The sequence below is a fragment of the Amblyomma americanum genome, chromosome 1, assembly GCF_052857255.1.
Source record: "Amblyomma americanum isolate KBUSLIRL-KWMA chromosome 1, ASM5285725v1, whole genome shotgun sequence".
Lineage (NCBI taxonomy): Eukaryota > Metazoa > Arthropoda > Arachnida > Ixodida > Ixodidae > Amblyomma > Amblyomma americanum.
Window position 1 is genome coordinate 350,130,583 of NC_135497.1, and position 25,102 is coordinate 350,155,684.

At 48.0% G+C, this 25,102-nt stretch overlaps 1 non-coding gene across 1 annotated transcript; it reads left to right on the forward strand.

Moving 5' to 3' along the window:
* The first annotated feature begins 21,369 nt into the window (after positions 1–21,369).
* On the forward strand, positions 21,370–21,441 carry TRNAE-UUC (transfer RNA glutamic acid (anticodon UUC)). Its single transcript has one exon. It is a non-coding gene; the product is annotated as a tRNA-Glu (tRNA).
* The last annotated feature ends 3,661 nt before the right edge of the window (positions 21,442–25,102 follow it).

A 25,102-nucleotide genomic window follows, 5' to 3' on the forward strand; every position in this document is an offset into this window, starting at 1 on the left:
GGAACAGCATGCCAGCATCATTTATCAAGAACGGCTATGGTAACGCAACTTGCATACTTGACTGTAACGAAGTTGCTCTGCAGCGCCCTAAAGAGCTCAGGGCGACAGCACAAACTTATAGAAGCTACAAAGCACGGAACACAGTCAAGTTTCTTATTGCCATATCCCCTAGTGGGTGCATTATGTTTGTCTCAAAAGCTTATGGTGGGCGTGCTTCAGACAAATATATAACAAGGGATAGCCATATTGGGGACTACCTTGTGCCCGGAGATGAAATCATGGCAGACCGAGGGTTCACCCTTGATGAGGAACTCGAAGTTCAAGGAATTCGGCTGGACACACCAGCCTTCACAAAAGGTATGAATTCATGAATTGTTTGAGCGAATGACTCAGACATTTCAAATGACTTCACAGGGCGGAAGCAGCTGACAGAAAAGGAAGTCACCAAGGCACGACGCATTGCCTCTCTGCCTATCCATGTCGAACGTGCCATTAACCGCATCAAGACATATCGGATTCTGAAGCAAGCCCTCCCTATCACCTCAAAGAAGATGATTAGTGACATAATGTTTGTGTGTGCAGGGCTTTTGCAATATGAAAGGGCACCTCATAAAGCCCCAAAATGAAACCCCTCTCGAGAGAGGTGCTGCTTGAAGCAGGCCCCACTTGAGCAAATGCAATTTTAGAGCTCTGGTGGGCACTCAATCCTACTGAGGAGCCTTTGAACGAGCTCTTTGCAGTACTGACGCCAAAACCTGCCTCCCAGTCATTGCGTACTAGACGAATATGACAGATAAGTGTGCCTGACTATGCATTTTAATAAAGACGTCTGTTCCCATTCTCTCTATCACATTCATTATTAATTTGATAACTTGTGGAATACCCATCGCATGCTGTATTCAAGAGAAAACCTTTAATGGCTCATACTCGCGGTGTCTGTCCGGCCATTCGTGACAGTCTCAACTCGATAAGAAAAAAATCTTTGTGCACGATGGGGTTCGAACCACAATGAGTACGCTAACGACAACGCCACTTCCTGCCAAAGCATATGTGGTTCTTGTCTACGATGCTGGAGAGTGTTTGCAGAAAGGCGTCGAATCAGATGGATGCCTCTCGAATGCCCTCCAGTGTCTCCGGCATTTAAGATTCGCAAAGAACTGTGTACCTAGTTAACATCTTAACCACACATTAGAGACGCGCAAACACTGCGCTAAAGGCTATCGCCTCACTGCACTTTAGGTCAACATAGTGCCCCCTGAATTTTTTATGTTGCCCACAATGGCTCTTTGGTCCTAGAGCCAGATTTTAACAACAGTTTAGCAAATGTATCTTATGAGCATGCTTTTGGCTGCCTTTTTGGGGGGTTGAATACTTTTAGCCTCCCCGACAAATCTGTGCCCTGGACTGAGGTCTGCAACACTCGACATGCTTTGTGTGAAAGCACCCCTCAAAACTTTTTGAAAGCATGCTGCGAGCAGGACTCTCCCATCGATATCTGTCATTAAATTTGCCCCTACTACATGTGAAACAATTCCAACAAACTTTTATCACTGCTGTGGTTTAAGCACTACCAGTGCGTCTTACCACACTCACTTCTGACATTTTCATTGCATGTGGGCAACAAAATTGAATACAAGAGCTGTACTGCAACCGAAGGCCTCAACTGCTGCTACAAAAATTACTGCATTGTAAATAATATGGCAAACAGGTTTTCAGTAAAGGTAAAAACATGACAAAAAATCGCAGTAAACCACTTATATAGCACTAAGATGGTTCATGCAAGCTAGGACTTGATTTCCAAGTAGGTACACAATGCAGAATACTGGAGTGCTAATTAAAGCCACTGTTAATGGAACGCAACCGAAAACAAAACAGTTCAGGCTATGTCATAATAGCTTAAATCCTGCCAAGGAGCAATGCTGACATGTAGGTAAAGAACAAGGTGACTTGCACAATGCTGAAAGTTGGTGCCGTGCACATTTTCAGCACTCAAAATGGAAAGACAAGCAAAATACTTAATTTCAACGAAGCAATGGTATCAAACATCAGTCACATGACAGCCAAATTGTTGCTTCAGAAACTACACAATAAAGTAAAACAATATGCCACACATGAGAAGCACTGCCATATGTTGACAGGTGGCATACAGTGTTTCACAGATAGCAAAAACAGGGGGATAACGTTCAGTGGGATACATGGATTCCATATTGTGCCTTTCCCAATAACCAACTATTATTTTATATATCTCGTACCTGCTATTCAAGATTTGAATGTGGCTGCTAAATCTGCTTTGGTCCAGCAGTAATTTCTTTATCACGTTCTAGATCTACGCACTTCTTACAGGAGCCTTGTTTTGTTTATTTTCAGGTTAGATGCGACAAAATGTTCCACATTAAGCAGATTTGGTTGTACCTCTCAACTGTGTCTAATTCGTTGCGAACATCGAGGTCTGAAAGACGGGGAAGTAATTCAGAAAAATAGAATTTTTTGAGCCGTTTGAAATTGCTTTCAACGTACCCCGCATCAAACGGTACCGGGACAATTACGTCATTTTGTACACTATAGACATAGAAGAAGCATGTTTCTGTTTTTGTGCATAGCATCTGGATCTGTACTTGACCGTAATAGCCATTTGGGCCATTCTCTGCAAGTAAAAGCCTGCCTTCTTTGTCCCTCCGGACATCGTAATTACCACCATTGATAAGTGGCATGCAGTCGAGCACATAAGGGCACTATTGTGATCGGAGGCCCCGACAGCGGGAACAGACGAGCCCGGCAGGCGCCATCGAACTATGTTTGACCAAAGGTGCTGTCGTCCTGAGAAGAGGATTAGGAACGGCTCCTGGCGACGGCGAGCTGTGACGAAAGGCCTCTAATCCCTTCGTCCGGAGTATGGAATGCGGCGTTTCTCCCGAACTGCGCCCTCACGTGGACCGGCAGAAAGACCCGAACAAAGGCGCCGGAACCTCCCCGCTCGCTTGCACCTGCGCGGCTAGACAAAGCTGGGGCGGACACGGCTGATTCATCTTACCCTCTGGAATTCACCAGGACCGTCAGGACGCATCTTTCCCACGGAGGGGATCACCGCCTGCAAAGCAAACGACCTTATGCTCCTGGTCAACCCGTCGGAAACCGCATTCCAGGACCTCAAGGCGCCAGGATTCCTTATCGCCTGCGCACGTGTTTGTGAGGGCGGAGCGGTCACGGGGTTAGGGCGGAGACTATGAAGAGTGTGTCTGCCCATTGGACGCTTGATCAGCCACCGGTTTCCCTAGCTAGGTGTCTAGGGAATATCCACTGTATTTAAGCCGCAATTTGGCTGGTTTCACGGCACTTCATCTCTGACTTTTGGTCTCCCTGCTTCTGTTGTAAATATGTAAATAAACCTTCACGTTTACCAATCCCCCTGAAGGCTTCCCTCCGTCGTCTGCAGAGTTCATCGTCATGCGGTGAAGACCTCGGTCCCGATACCCAAGCATATCAGCACTTAATCTCAACTATGGCATTTTCGCCTTCAATTACTCCATCAGGTGAAGCAGAGAGCCACGGGAAGTCGGTGTTTACGACTGTTCCCATTTTCTTAACACGAAATTGTGTTTTCCTCACAAACTGATCCAGAGCAACTGGCTCCATCTTTTTTCCATGCTTTGTTGCTGCATTCCCAATGAATGTTGGATTCAGCATTCTCGTAGCTGCCTTCTCACAACTTCTTCAGCCCTTTATTTGGCACTTTACTTACATTGGAGGCAGCCAAACGCAGCTTGCGTGAAAATTGCCACAGTGAGGTAGCTTGGCTGAGAGTCTCAAGCTCCAGAGCACTGGCTACGAGAGGCGATAAAGACACGTACTTGTCGTAGAACCGCTTGCACTGTGTGCAGCTGTTGTCAGTGGGGTCGCCGTGAGTAGTTTTCACAGGCAGTGGCGGAGTCTTCAGCTGCCTGTCTGATGCATGTAGTGACTCGTAGAGTATTGTGCCTGCATAATAAGAATAACAATGGCGATGTCATTTGAGCAGGCCCTTGGTTTTCCGCCGCTGCGGCCACCACATGCCAGTTTGGCTGCCACTGTTATGGCGGATATCGGAGGAACAGATATGCTGTGGTTGGTGAGGTGGAAAGAACCAAGCATAGACTGATTTTGTGGATATCTCTATGAAGACTAAGAAGACTGTATGGCTTCCTACAAAACTGGCTAGGACACTAACGAAGATTTTTTTTTTTCATAAGAACCGCCTGATACAATGGGAAAGCCACATATCCAAATCTATGGCCGCTGGCACTGCATTACCTGTGTTTCAGTAATTAAATGCTGGTTGCAATAATTGATTGCACTGAATGCCTAGCTTCGCTGTGAAAACTAGCACAAAAACAGGCTAGATCCAGAATCGCTCCAATTTTCAAACTATTTGGGTTACATTATGCTAATCTGAAGTAAACACCATTTTGAAAATTTCTGTCACACTGATGCATGAAATGAACTGAGGATGAAAATATTTTGCTTATGTTTTGTCTCATGAACATAGATTTAAGACATTTTCTGGCGTACCTGCAAGCGTGAAAAGTTCAGTATACGGTGGTTCTTCGTGCATTTTTTTGAATTTCCTCTTGAGTCATGTGTACAAATCGTGGTCTGGGGCGTTTTCTTGGAGAGCTATCGACAGTCCCTTTCTGCAGCTTGAAGTCAATGTCCTTCAGCATGGCAGGCTCCACATTGCGCTTAGTGCCGCTATTCCACAGTGCAGCTTTGTCTGTGCATGAAGTGCCAGTTAGTCATTCAGAGACACCGATTTGCACTTTCCAAAGCAGGGCGCCTACATGGCTGCATGTTTAGCCGTTGCCAGCCATACATGAGCACCCTGCAGTCACCACTTCTCCTGTGCGTTTAACACATGCCCAGGCATTTCTTGGAGCCGCATTTACGGACTGCGATGGGCACACCGCTGCCTTGACATAACAAGCATCAGCAGATAGTTTGTGGAATAATACTTTTCCTACATATTCACTCTGCACATAATTGTATGACTCCAGTGACCTGTAGTTCCTCATTGCCTGCAAGTCACAGGCTTTAGAGCCAAGCAGGTAGAACACAACATCTGGGCTGGAGATCGAGGGCCATTCCCGGGTGTTGTCTATCCAGGCTGCAATGCCTTCTGGATGTTTGTATGTGCAGTTGTCTGAAAGTAAGATACGGAAAAAATGAATCATTAATGCCCATGGCTTTTTCAGCACACCTGGCAAAATAATTCTAGCGAGTAACTTTACAAAAGTTGCTTGCGCCCCAAAAATCTTGCATTGCTACTTTTGCAATGGTGCATCCATTTACAGAATAACGCTGCCGGTTTACTGCCACAGTATGAATGCCCCTGCATAGCACTGTTCATACTTCATTTGCCAAAACAAAAACTCTACACTCATGCACATAATCCACATTTGTACTCCTGGCATTACTTATTTTCGTCTAATGGTAGAAAAAAAAGCAAGGTAGACAGCAAGCCGTGTTTGGCGATAAGTACCATGCATGCTCAGTGTATGCATACCACGAGCGCTAGAGGCCACGCTCGTAATCAGGCACGCGCCTCTGACTATGGCGGATAGCCAAACCGCATTACACAACGGATAGCTGTCAGCTGTGCTTCGTTGTGACTCTGGAGCGGGAAGAAAATATCGCAGTATGCTAGTCGCCCGCAATATGCACTCTACGGCACTGGAAGTCCCTTCCGGCAGTGAAGCCGCATACACAACCTCGGAAGTAAACTGTTCACATAATCAAACCTCCGAACGAAAGCCCATGCGAAGGAGGCCCCGCCGCGCGAAGATTTTGCCCGTATCGCTTGCTTCCTTGCGCAGTTCGGAGTGACTGCTTTCTCGAGCGTTGTTAACCTTCGCCTGTCCTCAATTTCAGCAGCACGCCGCTGGCTGTGCACAGCCGTAATGTTATTCATTTTTTCTGTGAGATAGAGCCGTTCAAAAAGTGAAGATTACACAAAGGGTAAACGGCAGTCCGTGCCAGCAGCGGGAGGGTGCTCTGTACGGCTAGTTTCCTGTCGTGCTTGGTACAGGCTTTCGGTCACGTAGATCCCCTTTCCTCCGCTTCAGTGTTCAGCAGAGAATGACTCGGGGGACATGTATTCACTTGCATGGTTTGTGGACTTCCGCACAGACAGAGGTGACAGCACAGACGGGAGTGCTCACTCAGCCGAAGTGGACAGGCTCCGAACGAAAAAAAACTGATTTGTGGCTGTCGCGTATTTCGCCTTGCCCCTACGATTTAGTGAAAACCGCAGTCCTCGCCTCTTCACTCCGTTCTGCGCACGTATCGTACCTGGTTAAAGGTCATTTGGTGCATTTAATATCGCGATCAACGCATCTGCGGGATCCACGCGTAACGTAACGCAAGGCGTATACAAGTGACGGGTGGGTATCGCGTTGGTCTTTCTGCGCAAGCAACGAAGCGGAGTCGGTGGCTGACAGTCACCAAATAGTGCAAAAAGACGTCTTACCTCCAGTGTCCACAAGTCTGGTTTGCTGAGGTACCACCGCGCACGACGGCAGCGTGCGTACGGCTGTGTCCGTCGAGGCCATCGGGCAATCGCGCATAGTGGATCGGCGTCCAAACAGTCCGCAATCAAGTACAACCGTGCCTTCGAGAGCAGGGATGTTTCGAAAATCACGGGATTAAAAAAAAAGAACTGCTAGCAAAAACAGTCGCAGGTTGTGGGCGAAAACCAAGAGGAGACGCAGCAAGCTATGCAAACACCAACGTAGTGCACGGACGCAGGCAGTCCAAGTTGGCGCCGCCGCTAGGCGTCGCCCCTTTTTGTGGAGGGTTTTAAAAATGCCGCCAACCGCAGGTGCTTCGTTGGAAAAGTGTATAGAACACGCCGATTGCCACACTAAAACAGCGAATGCATCTAAGCACTACTCAGCGTTTGTGGAAAGCAACTTGGCTGTATCGTTTAGTGTGTTTCAGGCTATCAGTGAAAGACACTGAAAAAAATCTTGCTAATCTTTTTGCCTACCGTGCTCAAGTACGCTTTGGGTATTTGTCGGCTGCCGACAATTTGGCCGCTTGGGCCTACGCATACGCCGGGCTGAGCTTAAGGAGCGAGCCCAAAGGCCTCAAAGGCGTGTCAATAAGTGGCATTTCCAATGATGGCGACGCCACAGGCGGTAGTGTGACGGGTTCAAGCGGTGTGTGTCTGCATTGCATGATGCCGTGATTATCCGCCTGGTTATAGGTATAAGCTCAGGCGTGTAATTTTCTGTCAATTTGGCACGTTTTTGTGCAATCCTAACCATGGCAATTCAAGTCAATGTTTTTAAACATAAAACATGGTTGGTGGTTTATGGGGGTTTAACGTCCCAAAGCGACTCAGGCAATGAGGGACGCCGTAGTTGAGGGCTCCGGTAATTTCGACCACCTGGGGTTCTCTAACATGCACCCACATCCTACAGTACGCGGGCCTCTATAATTTCGCCCGCATTGAAATGCGACCGCCGCGGCCGGGATCGAGACCGAGTCTTTCGGGTCGGCAGTAGAGCGCCGTAACCACTGAGCCACCGCGGCGGCCGTCAAACATAGAAGCCAATTCACGCATTTCACTTGTTGTATTATATACCCGAACATTTGCGGTCTCTCTCGTTGCCGGGAACCGGTATTAAATGCTTTGTCGAACTGGCGGGTCACATTTATGGGTCGGGTTGGAGATGGATCAAGCGGCAATCTTCAGTAGGACTCTGCTAGGTCATGTGTGTTTCTAGGGAGGCGTTCTCGCTCTTTTATTCGGCCTGTGCAAATGAATGAAAAACTTTATTGGTTCCTTTACGAAGTAGTAGCGGTAGAGGACGAAGTCTTCGTCTTGAAGCTTGGGTCCTCCTTGGCCGTGAGTGGGCCCCTAGTCCAGGGCTCCACTGAGTCGGGCCACCTCGCTTGCGTGTGCTATGAGGGCCCTTTGGACCGCTAGCTCGCAGCTGGTGAGCCGGCTCTCCCATTGCTCCGCACTTGGTGTTTTGTGTTTGTGGAATGTTTGATTTCTTCCTCACTCCCATGTGACATGATATAGTGTTGGTTTTGCTCCGCATCACGGACAGTTGGCGCTATACTGTGTGGGGAACATTAATCTGCGGCCCCTTCGGGGTTAATGACGTTCCTGCTCGACTGGTCATTCCTCGAGCTAGGTTGTCTGCCCCTTCGTTGCCCCTGATCCCTGCGTGACTCGGTATCCAGATTATGCTGTGTATTGGTCGTCCCTCAGGGAGCAGAGCTCTACTGAGGATCTTGAGTGCCGTGCTGCCAATTCTGCCTCTAGTATAGTTGCGGCACGCCTCTTGTGAATCCGTTAATATGTTAAGGGATCTCTCTGTCCTATATCCTTCATTCGCTGCCAGGGCGACAGCAATCTCCTCTGCCGTTATGTTAGATTCTTCGGCTGTGAGGCATGTGATGTGTTCTCCGTGGTAATTTACAACTACTGCTACCGCGCTATTTTTGTGTGTTTGGGGGTATAGGGAGGCATCAGTGTAGACTGTGTTGTCCCGATGCCCCATGTTCCTCTAATAAAATTCTGCCCTAACCTGTCTCCTGTTAGCACGGAGGTTTGGATCCATATTTCCGGGGATAGGTTGTATGCATAGCTTCTTTCTTAGCGGGTCTGGTATTGCGGCGCTGCTATTTTGTGGCTTTTCTATTTCCCGACCTAGCTTTGTCAGGAGCGCCCTTCCAGTCATTGTGTAGCTAAGTCTTCATATTTGTGCCTTGAGCTGGAATTCTCTTAATTCTTCGAAGGTGTTGCTGATTCCGAGTTGCATGAGCTTGTCGTTGGATGTATTTCTTGGGAGATGAAGAGCTGTTTTGTATGCCTTCCGGAGTATTGTCTCCACTTGCTCCTTCTCTGCTTTGATAGTGACATGGTACGGTAATGAATATGTTACCTGGCTGACCACTAGACTGTTCACTAGCCTCAGTGTGTCCTCCTCCTTCATGCCATGCCTCTTGTGCGTTACTCTGCTGACCATCCGGCCTACTTGTCCTGCCGCTTTGCTTAGCAGGCTGAGTGTATGACTGCACTTCCGGCTTCCTTGCAGCCACATGCCGAGGATTCTGATCATCTTTTGTTCCGGGATGTTCTGGCCCTGTAGTTTTATTTCGAGTGGAGCATCCTTAGGGTGCCTACCCACTCTGAGGAGCTCAGATTTTTCCCTGGAGCATTTAACTCCCCTTTATTTTGTGTATTCTTCAATGCAGGTGGCAGCCTTTTGTAGCGCCTCCTGCTTCTCCCCCAGTGAGCCTTGGGTGGTCCAGATGGTGATATCGTCTGCGTACATTGCATGACTAATCCCCTGGACTTGGCTGAGTTTCTTGGCGAGGTTGACCATCGCTATGTTAAAGAGTATTGGCGAGATTACTGAGCCTTGCGGAGTGCTCTTGCATGGCGTTTGAAAGGTGTCACACCGCAGGTCTTCGGCAATCTTCTTCTTTATCTTTCTGTTTAGCTTTTGGCGCTTCCACCGCCTGGTCAGGCCTCGTCTTGCCTCCCAGAGCCTGAGGAGTCGCTTGTACACTTCTGGTGCTTGTTCTGTTCGATCCACTTCTTTTGTGTAGAGATCCCTGATTTGTCAAAGCTGTTGGCTCCAATCTTCTGCCGAAGTTATGTCGTCCTTAAGTTGTTTACAGTGGGTGCGGAAGGCATCCCAGTCAGTTAGGTTTGCCTTGCCGATCTTCCTTTTGATGCTTTCTGCCTCTGTGCTGACCCTAATGATGTAGTGGTCGCTGCCGAGATTTTCTCGCAGGTTCTCCCATTCGACTTGCTTAGCGCCCTTACAAAGGTTAGGTCGGGACATGTGTCCACGCTTACGCTATTACCCTGTCTAGTAGGCTGACTTTCATCTGTGAGTGACTCGGAGCCTATGTTTTCCGCTGCTGTGCAGATGCAGCGCCCCTTTTTATCTTCGATCCTTCCGCCCCATTGTAGGCTTTTCGAATTAAAATCCCCTGATATTATTAGGGTATTCTGCCCTGCAAGCTTCTTTGCTTCCGCAAAAAGCTTAATGAAGTCTCCTTTATTTTTAGGTGGGCTGTACAAATTTACTATAAAAGTGCTTTTAGCTTTTCTTTTTCTCTTGGGAATCACTTCAGTTATTGTGTGCTCTAGCTGTGTGTCTTCAAACTCCTTATGAGCTATGTTTGTGATATTGTTGCTAATGAGAGTTGCTGTTCTTCCGTTCTCCTGACATGAGTATCCTTTTAGGGTTGGGGTGCAATTTGTCTCTTGTAGAAGTATTAGATCTGGTGTGTTTCCTCTAGTGTTAATAAATTGCTGTAAGAGCCCTTGCTTACGCCTGTAGCACCGGAAATTACACTGCCATAACTCTATTTGTTGTCCTGCCATGTTATCTTATTGGTACTTATGTTTGTTCCCTGGTATTCTGATCCAAACATGCGCTCATTGTAGAGGCGGTCCCTAGCGTCATCTACTGTCCTCTGTGTGTTTTGACTCTATACATATTTGCGGAAGCTCTGATCTTGAAGGGCTATCTTTTGAATTAGTTGCTGTATCTGCTGCTGCATCTGCTGCATTTGCTGCTGCATGAATGTCTTTAGATCGTCTATTGTTGAGTTTTTTCCTTCATTAGTTTGTAAACTTTCTACACTCTGCTGTGGGGGTGAGGGTGCCCTGACAGGCGAGCAGCCTGCCTTTCGCATCTCTTGCATTTCCGCTATTAATTCGCTTATTTGTTTCTTAAGCTGTCTCTTTTCCTCTCGGGTCTGCTCTTGTTCCTTCCCGATGTTGTTAATTTCGGCAGTAAGCCTTTTTTCATTTTCCGTTTGTGTGTCTGTGTTGTTGTTGTTGTGCGGAGCAAAAAGAGCCTTGCGAGGGCCGGTTGCCCAGGTCACCTTGACTCCGCCGCTCTTCTGTTGCTGCTTCGGCTTCACCCAGGACTGCTGGCCGCCCAGGGGTGGGTAGGACTCGTCCCGCTCCCGGCTTCGGCCCTGGCCCTGGCTGCTGCTGCGCCTTCGGCTGCCACTCCTGGATTCGCTCCGCTAGTCACCTTGCCGCTCCTTGTCCTCGTTCAGGAACCAGCGCGGTCTCCGCGCCCCGCGTCTGCTTCGGCTGCGGCCGCGTCGCTGCTGGCTCTGGGGTCCCCAGCGCAGTTCGTTGATTGGCTTCAGTCGTTGTGCACAGTCCTTCGTGCCCGCCGCATGGGAGCCCCCGCATAGCAGGCACTTGGGTGTACATTGATGTAGTTCTTCCGGATCTTTCTGGCCGCATTGTCTGCATGCCTTGATTCCCGGGTTCGGACAGACGTCCGATCGATGTCCGTGTTGGCAACAAACGTAGCATATTTGCCGCGTCGGCCTATAGGGGTAGCACCACACCTCTCCCCCGTAGTACAAGACTTGCTTGGGGAGGATGGGGCCATCAAAGGTGATGACGGCTGTGCTCGATTGGCCTAACATCCTTGCCGCCAGGATCTTCACCCCTTGTGTGCGGGTTCGTAAATTCGCCTTGAGTTCATCGGCCGGGGTCCCCGAGTCCACTCCGTGGATGACCCTGCGCAGCGTTCCCTCCGGCGCCGCCACGTGTGCGTTGATTCCGTAGCTATGCTCTCCAAACTTCAGTTGCGTGATGCGCCTGATTTGTTGAGCTGCGCTTTCGTTATCGGTACTGATAGAAAGCTTTCCTCTGCCTTCGCGTGCGGCCGCATTCTGCAGCCGTAGCCGATCAGTCGAGCGCTTCCATGCTCCGGCGTCGAACCAGTCACTTAGGGAGACTACATACAACTAGCTTCTTCTTCTGTTGTTGCCAGAAAAAAGGAAAAGGAAAGTGGACAGGCCTGCCCACTGGCTCAAGCTGAGCCACAATCGCTACCACGTGCAGAAAGTAGGAGAGTTTAAAGATAGTATAGGAAAATAGGATAGAAAAGACGCGCGCTATAATGTACAAGGCCGATCCCTGAGGCAGTGCAATACCGGGCCAATCGGTGGCGGAAGTGAAGCAACCTTCAAGCACGCCGCCACATTTCCAAAAATATGTTGGGTTCAAATGGGACCCGTATCAGATATTCTATAAACCAAAACATCCCACGGGGCTTCGAACGCATCGCTCCACATACAACTAGCTCCGCCGGGCTGGCTTTTATATGTAGAGACACCCCCGCACAACGCTGCCTGAAACAGCCGATAAATTTAACAGGTCACCATACAGAACCCCATCTTCCATTTGGGGAATTTACCCGCCGCGGTGGCTCAGTGGTTAGGGCGCTCGGCTACTGATCCGCAGTTCCCGGGTTCGAACCCTACTGCGGCGGCTGCGTTTTTATAGAGGAAAAACGCAAAGGCGCCCGTGTGCTGTGCGATGTCAGTGCACGTTAAAGATAATAATATTAATAATAATAATAATAATAATAATAATAATAATAATAATAATAATAATAATAATAATAATAATAATAATAATAATAATAATAATAATAATAATAATAATAATAATTGGTTTTTTGGGAAAGGAAATGGCGCAGTATATGTCTCATATATCGTTGGACACCTGAACCGCGCCGTAAGGGAAAGGATAAAGGAGGGAGTGAAAGAAGAAAGGAAGAAGAGGTGCCGTAGTGGAAGGCTCCGGAATAATTTCGACCACCTGGGATCTTTAACGTGCACTGACATCGCACAGCACACGTGCGCCTTAGCGTTTTTCCTCCATAAAAACGCAGCCGCCGCGGTCGTTTTCGAACCCGGGAACTCCGGATCAGTAGTCGAGCGCCCTAACCACTGAGCCACCGCGGCGGGTAAAGATCCCCAGGTTGTCGAAATTATTCCGGAGCCCTCCACTACGGCACCTCTTTCTTCCTTTCTTCTTTCACTTCCTCCTTTATCCCTTCCCTTACGGCGTGGTTCAGGTGTCCGCCGATATATGAGAGAGATACTGTGGCATTTCTTTTCCCCAAAAACCAATTATTATTATTATATTGGAGGAATAGGTTGTAAAGAAAGGAAAAGTCACGGTAAATGTATCACTCTCAGTGAACCCTGGAACCGTGCCGGGAAGGAAAGGATGAAGTGGGGAAAATAGAAAGAAAAGTGAGAAAGGAGTGCCAGCAATAATCATCAGACAAGCGCATATAGCAACGTTCACCACGCATTTTGTTTCGCCATAACCTCCTTTCCCTCGCAACTAATAGCGCGCTGGGTGCCAAAGTGTGCTGTTGGGACCTGGAAACTAGAATGATCGATCAGTCTGGAAACAATCGTATCATCTTCAGCTCAGCTAAGCTCACTGCAGAGCAAAAGACTCTTCCATACATTTAGAATTAACCCTGTTCTGTGCCAGCTGCGGCCACTCTATCCCCGCAAGCTTCCCATTCCATCTATTCACCTGACACTGCAGCCCACGTTCTGCTACTTTTGCCTTCGCTACCCCAAGGGACCATCGGTAGTTTGCAACCCGCACTAATGCCCAGCCCATGTCGTTTTCTTCTTCTTGATTTCGACTAACGTATTGTTCACCGGCTTTTATTCCCTGATCATTCCACCCTCTTTCTGACCCTTAATGTTACACCTTCCATTTTCGTTCGCATAACTCGCTGCGCTGCCCATAATTTCATCTGAATCCTTTTCGTTAGCCTCCACGTGTCTGTCCAACGGTGAGTACTACTACTGGTGGCGGTACTGGATACTTGTACGTTGCTATATGTGAAACGTGATTATGTGCCAAATTCTTTCAACCCTGATTATTGTTTCGCTCGTATACGGTCCGGATCTGCGGTCAAAATTTGTGGCAGATGTACTCCCTTACCACTTCCAATGCCTCGGCGAATATCGTGAATCGTGAATATCTGGACCTTTCCCAGATTCTTGAACAAGACTTTAGTCTTCTTCATACTAATTCTTTCTCCCACCGTCCCGCTTTGAGTGTTCAAGCCATGAATTATGCGCCGCAATTGCTCCGTTGAGTTACCTAGCAGGACAATGTCATCCGCAAATCGGATATTAATGAGGTTTACGAGGGAGTTGTTGCGGGCTAGTCGGTTTAACATTGCTTAAAAGGGAACACCGCAAACACAGGACGAAGAGAGCGCACCTGTGTTGTGCTTCCCTCTCATAGTCCTGTGTTTGCGAAGTTCCCTTCTAATCAATTACTGAGGTGTTCTCATAAAACTTTATTTCCGGCTCTTCCGAATCCAGCCCTCTGAATACCTCTTGCAAACACGCCGTGAACAGCCGCGTGCATAGATTGTGTCTCCATGCCTGACACTGCGCATAGCCGAGAAATAACTCCTTTTCGAACCCGACCGCGGCGGCCGCGTTTCGATGGAGGCGAAACACACCTGGACACATTTCTTATTGTATAAACAGTTTGTATATATTACTTCTCCCACTATCCTCTCTTCCTGTCCCCTAACCTCTTTCATTTAATTTCTCCATTCTGCCTGCTATCCTTTATTTCCGCTGCCCCAGCTCAGGTGCTTGAGTATCGATGGCAGATGCCGCGGCTAGCAAAAATCTTTTCCTTCCTTTTTAATATTATTTTAATGAAAAAAACCACTACCACCACATAGAGGCGAAACGCAAACGGCACCCGAGTGCTGTGCGATGTGAAAGAACGTTGAAGATCCCCAAGTGGTCGAAATTATTCCGAGCCCTCTACTACGGCACGTCTTTCTTCTCTCAGTCCCTCTTTTATACCTTCCTTACGGCGCGATTCGGGTGTCCGCCAAGAAGTGTGAGACAGTTACTGTGCCATTTCCTTTCCTCAAAACCATTTTTTTCCAGCGCGCCTCTCTCTCTTCCTTTCTCTTTCTTCCTTCTCGCGCTTCATTCCCTTCATATCCCTTCTCCTTGCCGGCCGATATTAAAGTGGCAGCCCTGAGCTCGGCAGTTACGTTGCCCCAGCCGGCTTCTTTCTTTTTATTTTTACAATAACAAATATTACCATCACCAACACCATGGCATGGTTCCCATGGCAATTATGCATTGGAAATTTACATCTTTAGAGGCCGCTGCCAAGAGGCGCTTCAAAGGCTGCAGGGTGTTTCAATGCTTCGATACCTACACCGCCGCGATGACACCCTTTGTTCGATCGGGAGACACCATTCTGAGTCATACAGATTACACACACCCCTGGTATGAACACTCGAAGCTTCTAAATTTCTGCCTGAAATGAGATTTTACGCTTGGAAGCAGTGTCGAACGGGCTTGTGGCCCGGAAAGCCGAAAATACTGTCTTCTGGAATGATACTGTGGCGTCGCTACGTTGAGTTTCTGCCGCAGAATAGCGTAAGAGTCTCCACTTTGAACGCCGACGCTAAACACCCAGTATCTAAGGCAACCAAAGGACGCCGCCAGCGCAACGCCATTCGTTATCCGTGCGCTAATCTACTTTCTAACGAGCCGCGCGTACAGCTACAAAGTGCGTACGTGCCACCAGCAAGTGCCCGTGCTGTTCCTGCGATGGCCAGGCGGTTGTCTAGTGCGCCAGTTTTGCACTAAGAAAAAATCTGAGGAAGGAATGCGAAAGCATGTGTTTTGAGGACATGCTTTCGCATTCCTTCCTCAGATTTTTTCTTAGTGCAAAACTGGCGCACTAGACAACCACCTGGTCATCGCAGCAACTGCACGCGCACTTGCTTGTGGCACGTATGCACTTTGTAGCTGTATGCGAAAGCATGTGTTTTGAGGACCCCGCCGCGGTGGCTCAGTGGTTAGGGCGCTCGACTACTGATCCGGAGTTCCCGGGTTCGAACCCGACCGCGGCGGCTGCGTTTTTATGGAGGAAAAACGCTAAGGCGCCCGTGTGCTGTGCGATGTCAGTGCACGTTAAAGATCCCCAGGTGGTCGAAATTATTCCGGAGCCCTCCACTACGGCACCTCTCTCTTCCTTTCTTCTTTCACTCCCTCCTTCACCCTTCCCTTACGGCGCGGTTCAGGTGTCCAACGATACATGAGACAGATACTGCGCCATTTCCTTTCCCCCCCCAAAACCAATTATTATTATTTGAGGAAAGGGCGCAGTAGCTCTCAGATCTCATCTCGCTGGACACCTTACCGCGCCTTAAATCATGCAATTGAAGGGGTGCGTATGTCATTGGTACGAACCCCTGACTTTAGCTAGCCTCCAACTTGACTAAAACATGTAAGCTATGTGCAAAGAGAAATGCTATGACACCACCCAGAAGGCTGTAAAACGAACGGTTGATCAGAATTTTGGTGCATGTAGTCGGGAATACTGTCACCACATTGCAGTCCACTAGTGATGATATAGCGGGGATTTCATCTGCTAAAGCGATATCGGTTGTTCAGTTCATACTCAGCAGCTCTATTCTCGTTTCGAAGAACGCGGTTTTGCGCCCCGCGTCGCTTTCCATCATTAAATAGTGATGATGTTACCGTTATTGAATTTTTGAAACTTTACTAATCCATTTCTTAACCGCTTTTACTAATTATCGGTGTGACATCATTATTCATCATGGTACATAACACCATTCATTTATTACTCGTTATCACTAAACTTTTACACATAATTGTGTGGACACATTTCGCGGGCAACTGAGCCATATAAAGGTTTCGCAGGAACCCTTTACTGCACGAATTTTTGTTTCATCATAAAATTATTTCAGGAGACGTAGGCTGCCGAAAGAATCACGATGTGCACATGGAAAATTGATTCAGTGGTTTCGTTCACTTTTTATTAACCCAAAATAGGTATACTTGCAACAACATGCAATAAAACAAAGCATATTTCAAAATGAACACCGCTGTTGAATATTATGAAATACAAATAATTAGTATTGAATATGACACAACAAAAGCGTCATTTCGCCGTGCGGTTCAAAAGAAAACAATTGCTCTTCTTTGTCGATGAGAGGCAAGTACCACATTTCCAGCAGTAGCTCACAAAGATTCCTGTGCATTTGTTAAACTTGCAAAGCTGCCTCTTCTGGCTCCAAAAGACCAAGTGACCAATCTGAAAACAGAAATGCAATTATTAGCATTGAAATGAGGCATGATGATTCAGATATTATACCTGTTCTAGCTTGGCATCCTGTGGTGGAGTGGGTGCTTGTTGGGCCATTTTCAGAAGAGATAACCTACGAACATGAGATTTATGCTTATGTTTATGGGGTTTACCGTCCCAAAGCAACTCAGGCTATGAGGAACGCCGTAGTGAAGGGCTCCGGATAATTTCCATTACCTGGTGTTATTTAACATGCACTGACATCGCACAGTACGCAGATATTTATAATTTCACTTCCATCAGTTTTATGATAGCATCGCCAAACCGTATAAGAGCAGCCCGGCGCGTTCACGCGAAGCAACCACCACACAAAACAGAAGCAAACGCGGGTTACAAAAGGAAATAACAAATAATTTTCAGAGAAATACCAGCGCCTATGCAAACTAGGCTATCAGGTGCGCAGTTTATTTACTTATGGGTTGGGTGATGGTCTCATGGTTTCATGATTACTCTGAAATTTGCACTCTATTTTTGGGTCCTTAGGCCTTCAGAGAAAAGTATCTTGATATGATCGACGGCTGGGAGGGATGAATTTGTTTGCTTTGGTCTCAAAAATATTCAAGTTTCAGAACGGTGCGGTATCTTTACGTCTTTCTTCCTCTGCTGTGTTTTTTCGCTCTGGTTTCTTCGAACTCTTGATGAGCGCTCCTCCTGCCCGAGAGATCAGCTGCTAAAGCCCCGCGAAAATTATTCACGGCATACAGCTCTAGTGCTAATCACCGCGCCTGTTTTAGCGCTTTCGGTAGACATCCTTGTTAATACAGGCCAAACTAAGAAATTGGAAGGTTCTTCGGTCAGCAGACAATAACCCAGCAGCTAGCACGAGGCTGGTCGAATCTATGTCGGTAACATTGTCGTGAACGTATACCTTCGCAATCTAAGGCATGACCATCAGTCCATCTTGTTTTACACGTAGACAGCAGAGGCGGCAGAAAACAAAAACAGCCGCTCTTTTTCGCTCACGAACTTACTTGAAAACTCAGAATTTTACGTTTATTTCATTTTGCTTGTGGCTTTTTCCCTGCATTTGAGCAGAGTGGTCGTCATGTCAAAGACAGGACCGATCCAATTTCTAAGAACAACGCGAAAAGGACGGCACAACTTAGAAAGAACACATAATGAAGAGACAGGCGCTGACAGGACAGCATTCACAGTCTTCGCAGTGCACGCCAAGGCCCTACAGGCACATGCTTGACATTATACTGATGTTTTTTAAGGGGATGCTGAGGAGGAACTGAAGTCGGCTTGTGCTGATAGATTACCACTTTCTAACGGCTGTGTAAAACCTTTCTCTAAAAACACAATTTTTATAAGCTGGAAAGCGCAAAAACAAGACAAAATACAGGCACTGACTACAGTGACCAATCTCACAAGCAATGCCCAATTAGAGCAATGTTTTTTTTGTGCTTCCGGATATCTAAGGCTGTCACAGCGCTATTCACTTCCAGTCTTCGATCACTGAGTGGTTTTCATCACTAGATTCGACGAAAATTTTTCTGGTCAGGCACACAAGTAAATTTTTTTTCCAGTCGCTGACCAAGTCACACAATGACGAAAGATGTTCCGGAACCCGTACGGGTAGCTTGCTCACAATGAGGCGGACAAAGCAAGTAGGCGCATTTTAGGCGGAAATTTTGTGACATAATGACTGGTAATAGATTATCGGTATGTTTCCTGCAGTGCGGTTTATGGTACCGGTTGACGATTCGATGAACGATGATTCAAGGAGAAGCTGCGTTGTCAGGTTCCGTTCTTTGGCTAAAATTGTAGAGAGCGTATCCTATATAAGTGACGTGTTTAAGAACCAAAATGAGCCACCATAGTGGCTTTCAGTAATAGACGACCTGGTACCGCTAAAACTCTTTTGATCGTCTGGCGTGAGAGAAGCAGATTTGCGCTCGCGCTTTTTACTTGTCAAGTGATGTAGACGCAGTACATATGTATGGGAGTTTTGTTACGTTCAAAGAAGGTAATAAAACAAAAATTGGACAAGACACTTAAGCTCCGCCTTAAGGCTATGTCGCCATAGAGTTGTAGGTAAGGTTTTCCATTCTGAACAGTTTGACACCTTTGAATCATTTTTCTTTTTTTTTTCAATTGTTCCCATTAACTAATTGATCTTTTCTGTGTGATTGATGACGTAAAGAAAATTTAACAAAAGATAGAAGTTTTGGAAAAAGAGCGTTATTGCGGTGCGCTGATGCGCGCGAAAGCTGAAGAGGAGGTTTTCGGTGAAGAACCAACAAAACGAGCCTTGCTCACGGAAAAAAACCCGGGCTGAGCGCAACCGGGTTGATAAGATTGAATGGGGAGGTGTCATAGCAGGCCGATTTCATTCACTAACGTGGACTACAAATTATTTATGAAGGTATTAGTAAGGCGGTTACAAAGGGTAATGAATATGATAGTAGGTGCTCATCACACGTGTGGCATCAAAGGCCGTTCTATTATGACTAATATTCTTCAAGCAAGATGTGTGCTTGAGTGTTTTAATTTTACAGACAGTCGTGTTGCTATTCTTCAGTTAGACCAGGAAAAGGCATTCGACTGCGTGGCACATGAACTTTTGTTTTTAATTTTGGATGAGGTGAATGTTTGATTGGCCATCAGGGAGGGAGTGACCATGGCGTACGGCAACTGCGCAACTAGACTAATAATAAATAAGAGTTTGGTGTGCCAGGGCTGCTCCCTCCGCCCTCTTTTGTTTGGTGTATACATAGAAGCCCTGTGTTTGAGCATAATACAGATTGGCGGTATTCATAGTATTAGGTTACAAGCGACAGAATTTAGGTTGCTAGCTTATGCCTTCGACGTAGCCGTTTTCGTGGTTGATGAGAGCATAAAAAAGCCATCGATTGTGTTCGGCAATTTAGCCAATCGAACGGAAGACGAGTAAATGTTGGAAAATGTGTTTGCATCTGGCATGATGAATGGCCAGCGACTCCAGTTAACTTTGCGAATGTGTCCTGGGTGACGACCTCGATGAAGAGTTAGGTGTCCCACTGGAGTGTTATCAAGACAGATAACCGTACTGGAAAAGCCAGTTTGAAGACACACGTGCAAAAGCTGACAGGTGGAGAGGGACTCAGTTATCGACTTTCGCGAGGGCTACAGTGTGCAACTTATTCTTCATCAGAAAGCTGTGCTACGTGATGCAGGTACTGCACTGTTCACGAGCCAACGTGCAGAAACTGCAGCCCATTTTTTCATTGTTTGTCTGGACCTTGAGCTGGGAACGATGCAGAGGCACAAATTTGTTTAGAAGTGTAAAAGATGGAGGCTTAGACCTGAGCCATCTCTTCTTGCGCCAAGACATGAGAAGGTTTTATTTTTTCGTGTTTTGAGTGATCCCTTCTTGCGTACAATCTGGCAAGTAAGGCTGGGCCGTGCGTTACCAGAATCGATTGCGGGAACAGGTAACATTCAAGGTCGGATTTATGGATACAGCAGAGAAGTGGTAATGAGTGTTAGATTTTTAGCTGCTCGTTTTTCGCTGCAGTACCTCTCTACTGTAAAAAGGAAAACACTCTATCGAGATTTACGTGATGTTGTTCTGCCTGAACCATTGTACAGGGCCATGTACCGTGGAGGCCAGGGCGGTAATGTGTCGAAGAGGGTGAAGAAAATACAGGTACCACCGGCCTCTGAATCTTTCTTTTTTAAGTTACACATAAAAACACTGGCCGTGAAAGCATCTATAGAGAAAAAGAGAATGGTTCGGCCTTGGGGCTCAGACTGTTCGATTTGCAAGAAGCCAGAGACAATCAATCATGTATTGCCCTGCTGGGAAGGCGTCTACTACTGGGATGTCTTGCAAAGAACGCTCAAGAAAGACTTGCTTGCAGACACATATAGAATATGGTGTCTCCCTGTACAAAACGACGAGGGCGTACCAATTATGACTCAATACTGCTTTTGGGTCTCCACGCTATTTGGCGCTCGCGAATGGCTCAATACTACTGCCAACCGGATGCGAGGCGTGCCCGAATTTACTTTCGTGAGAGTGTGCACTCGTTTATTGAAATGCAAAAAACGGCCGATCAAGTTCCTGAATGGCTCTCGAGGGTAGAGCCCTTGGTGTTCCTGAGGGACTTTCAACATGACGAAGCCAGCAGCAGCGGCTGGTTGAGTGTCAGATTCCCCCTGAATGATGTATCATGTAAATTTTTTTTTGTATACTCTGTCGAAGCCCGGCAATAAAAGGAAAAGAGGTCGCATGGTGTAATGGTTAGCACTCTGGACTCTAAATCCAGCGATCTGAGTTCAAATGTCGATGAGACCTGCGCTTTTTTATTTTTCTCACTTATACTGCCTTCGACATTTCTTGTGCACCTGCTTGCACCGCTTCCCCTCGTTTCGGCGTGGTCTAGTGGCTAGGATACCTAGCTTTCACCTAGGCGGTCCGGGTTCGATTCCCGGCGTCGGAAGGTGCGGTCTCATGGTGTAATGGATGCTTCAGCTTCCGGCCACGCTTGTGAACGGACGTATAATGCCGGGCTCCGTAGGAGCGGCTTCGGCGGCCATGTCTCGCCGCGGTAACAGGACTGCGGAAGAGGAAAGTGAATACCAGGCTTGATTACAGGGCGTTTCGTTTTAAATACAGTTTTTTTTTTTGCATGCTGATGTCGCGTCCGATCGTACCGTATGGAAGATTTCCGCGACGCATTGGCGGAACATTCGATGCTCCCGGATGTTACACCCTGGGGGCGTATCGCATGAGTAACGTCTGGGCCATCATTTTAAAGGATGCCGAGGCGGTAAAGCGGATTACAGGCATCGGCGAGCTACTTGAAAAAGTGTCGCTGCCTGGTGACTGACCCGGCGAATGAGGACGTGCTGCTGAAGCTGCACTAGCTTCTACACAGTGTGGCCGACGAAGAGGTGCGAGCAGCCTTCGCACCGTATGGAAAAGTTTCGGAAACTCCCGGGAGCGCTGGCGGGCACATGGCATGACAGAAAAGGGCTCAAGGACACGGTTGGTCACCCTAAAGATGAAAGCCGGCGTGAAACGCGACGACCTGCCACACCAGCTGAACGTCGGCGGTGAGTTGGCCCTTGTCGTCGTTCCTGGCAGGCCTCCCTTGTGCCTCCGCTGTCGGCGTACCGGCCACATCCGTAAAGAGTGCCGGGTTCCACGTTGTGGAGTTTGTCGACGGTTCGGCCACGAAGATGGCCAGTGTGCACTCACTTACGCGAGCACTGCTGGACCCGGGACAAGTGAGGACTCATCTGAGCTTCTAATTGACGAGGCGGATGCGGAGGAAGCAGCTGGTTCTGCAGGGCTGAAAGTGAAACAGGATGCGCCTTCCTTGACGATTAAAACGAAGCAGAAAGTTACGGCATCCAGCGATGATAAGGCTGCTGAGAATGTCGTTGATGCTTCCTCCGAAGAAGATCATGATTCGCAGAAAGAAACGACGAAATTTGCGTCGAAACACCTGCAGGCGGGGAGTCTCCGAGGACTGACGTCATGGGCGTCAGCCAGGAAACGGAGGCCTCAATGGCTGGGAAACGCTCACATGAAGAGACCGTCGGTAAAAGCCGCAGTCTGGCGATGGCAACAATGAGCCGCCGCCGAAGACACCTGGGATAAGACGTTCAACGTTAAATCCGCGGCCGAATTAATCACCTGAAACACAGCAGGCGGGGAAACCGCCTGCGTAGTTGTGTGGTGCTCTGGAAGATCTGTGTATCGGTTTTCAGCTGACTAACGTCAAGCGGCCTCAACATCCAAGCTGGGAATGTGCGCGAAATGGGGTGCAGTGGATGGACATGCTTGCGAATGTATCCCCGCTGTTCGCTGGGAGAATGTGTGCGCTCCGGATCTTCAAACGTGGAAGGCTACGTGACTGCGAAGGTGGGCAATACAGGCGCCCAAATCTTTAACTGGCGTGCGCGAGCGGCGACTTTTCTGTGCGTCAGCGCCGAATGACGGGGCGAGGCTGGAAACAGTCTGAGGCTAAGCGCATGCGGACAAAGCGCGCTCAGCTGGGCCCATCGTCTGCTAGGCTGTTCCCTCTTATGGACGTCACCCCACATTATCGCACTTGAGACGATTAGGCAGCGTGAGTAGGCGAATGGTTTTGCTCGCATTTCAAATTTCGAAGATCAGCTTCGGTGCACCCAAGCAAAGAAATTAAATAAACGATAAATCACGCTCAAACAATCTATCACGCGAGAAACCAAAGAACATGGCTCGTTCGCTTGTTACCTGCTGACGTAGACGCTTTTTCATGTCTAGAAAAAAAGAGGGCGGTTGTCGACACACTGCGTTATTTAGTCTTCCGCGCGGCGGCGAAGCTGTAAGACAGCTGTGAGACCTCAGTGAAGCTGCTCTACAGGCCGTGCTCGCGGGAGCTTCTAGCTGCTACCAAAATGCCACCCCGTATACCTCAAACGAAGAGAGTTCGAATTATAGGAATGCCAATATACGGCTCATCGCAGAAGGAAATTGCTGAAGCAACTGGAGTGGCTCCAGCTTCTGTGGGCAGAATAATACGTGCCTACCAGGACGAAGAACTAATTGCAGATGCTCCTCGCTGCCTCACCAGAAAAACAAGCGAAGAAGAAGATTTGCAGATTCTTGTCTGCGCTAGTGGCAACAACAGCCACCACCACCACCACCGGTCGTTCGTGGACGTGGCTGTCCCTGTTCCCACAGGCGGGCGTGGTCTCACTGGGCGGTGACTGTTCGTATCACTAGCTTCTGATTGCTTGATTGTCTTTCGCTTTTGCAGGTCGCTAGGGGCGCATGTCGACGTCCTCTCCTGGCCAGGGGAACTCCCCCTGGTCGGCCAGCCTCCCCCCTAACCAACTCCCCCTGGACGCCTTCTTTCGGGGTGGTGTCGGCACTACTCCCGTGGCCTTGGTTCCATCGAATGTTGGCGCCATTCGACTCAATAACCCGGATGCGGTTCAGACTGCGCTACAGGCGATTACGCCTCACTTCTTAAAAATCTGTGATGTCCGGCAGTACGGCAGAGGAGGCGTGGTCCCTGAAAACCAGGGGCCACACCTTCAACTCAGATGGACAGGAGAGACCCGCTAAGGTGGCAATTACCGTTTCAGTTGGAAGTTTTGTTTCCTCAACGACCCGAGTGCACCGATGTACAGAAATCACCCCTGCGGAGGAGAGTTTCTCTAGCGTTTCCTTAGGGCTAAGGCGTGGGTCAACCCCTCGCACCAGCTCTTTAGAGCACGCCATGTGCGGCGGTATAAATGCGCTTACCGACTGGCTTCCAAAAGCTGTGCACATTAACAAATCCATGATGCAGGCCTGGTCGGCCGACCTGCACACCACGCCTCCTCCTCCTAGTTTCCATCCCATTACTGTCGCAAATGTATATTTTCCATCTGGGGTTCATGACACACGGCCATTAGATTCCTTACTCTCTGTCAGCAGATCACATGTGTTGCTTGTTGGGGATTTCAATTCGCATAACTTGACTTGGGGTTATCGAACAGACCAGTGCGGTTTGCGTTTATGGGATTGGGCTTGTGTGAATAACCTAAACTGTCATAACTCGGGTTTTCCGACCTTTCTCCGTGGGCACTCCCGATCAGCATTGGATTTAACGTTTTCAACCCCAGGGGTAGCAGTTTCCTCCTGGACTCCGGTTGACTCTGCAACAAACAGTGACCATTTCCCACTCACTTTTGACATTGTGTGTCCGATGACTTCTATCGGCGGATTCAGTTGCACCCTAGTCGATTACAACAAGTTCAAAAGTTCACTCAGTTCAGAACTACACTCTTTGCCGAATTTGTCTCAGGAGAGCAGGGTGTTAGGCTTATGCTCTATTTTAGATCGGGTACGGAGGCAATTAGAGTTTACAGTGTGCGATAGCATAGGCACTTCCAGAGCCCTTGGTGGAATGCAGAATGTTCAAAGGATTATAGGCGGCGCAAGGCAGACTGGAAGAAACTTATCCATAATCAATGTCCCCGGAATTGGATCGATTATAAGTTTCTTGCAGCTACCTTCAAGCGCACAGTCGCTAGGGCAAAAGAAAAATATGATGAAGAGAATTATGACCGTCTATCAAAATCTAATAACAGACAAGCCTTGTTTCGCTTTCTGAGGTTGCC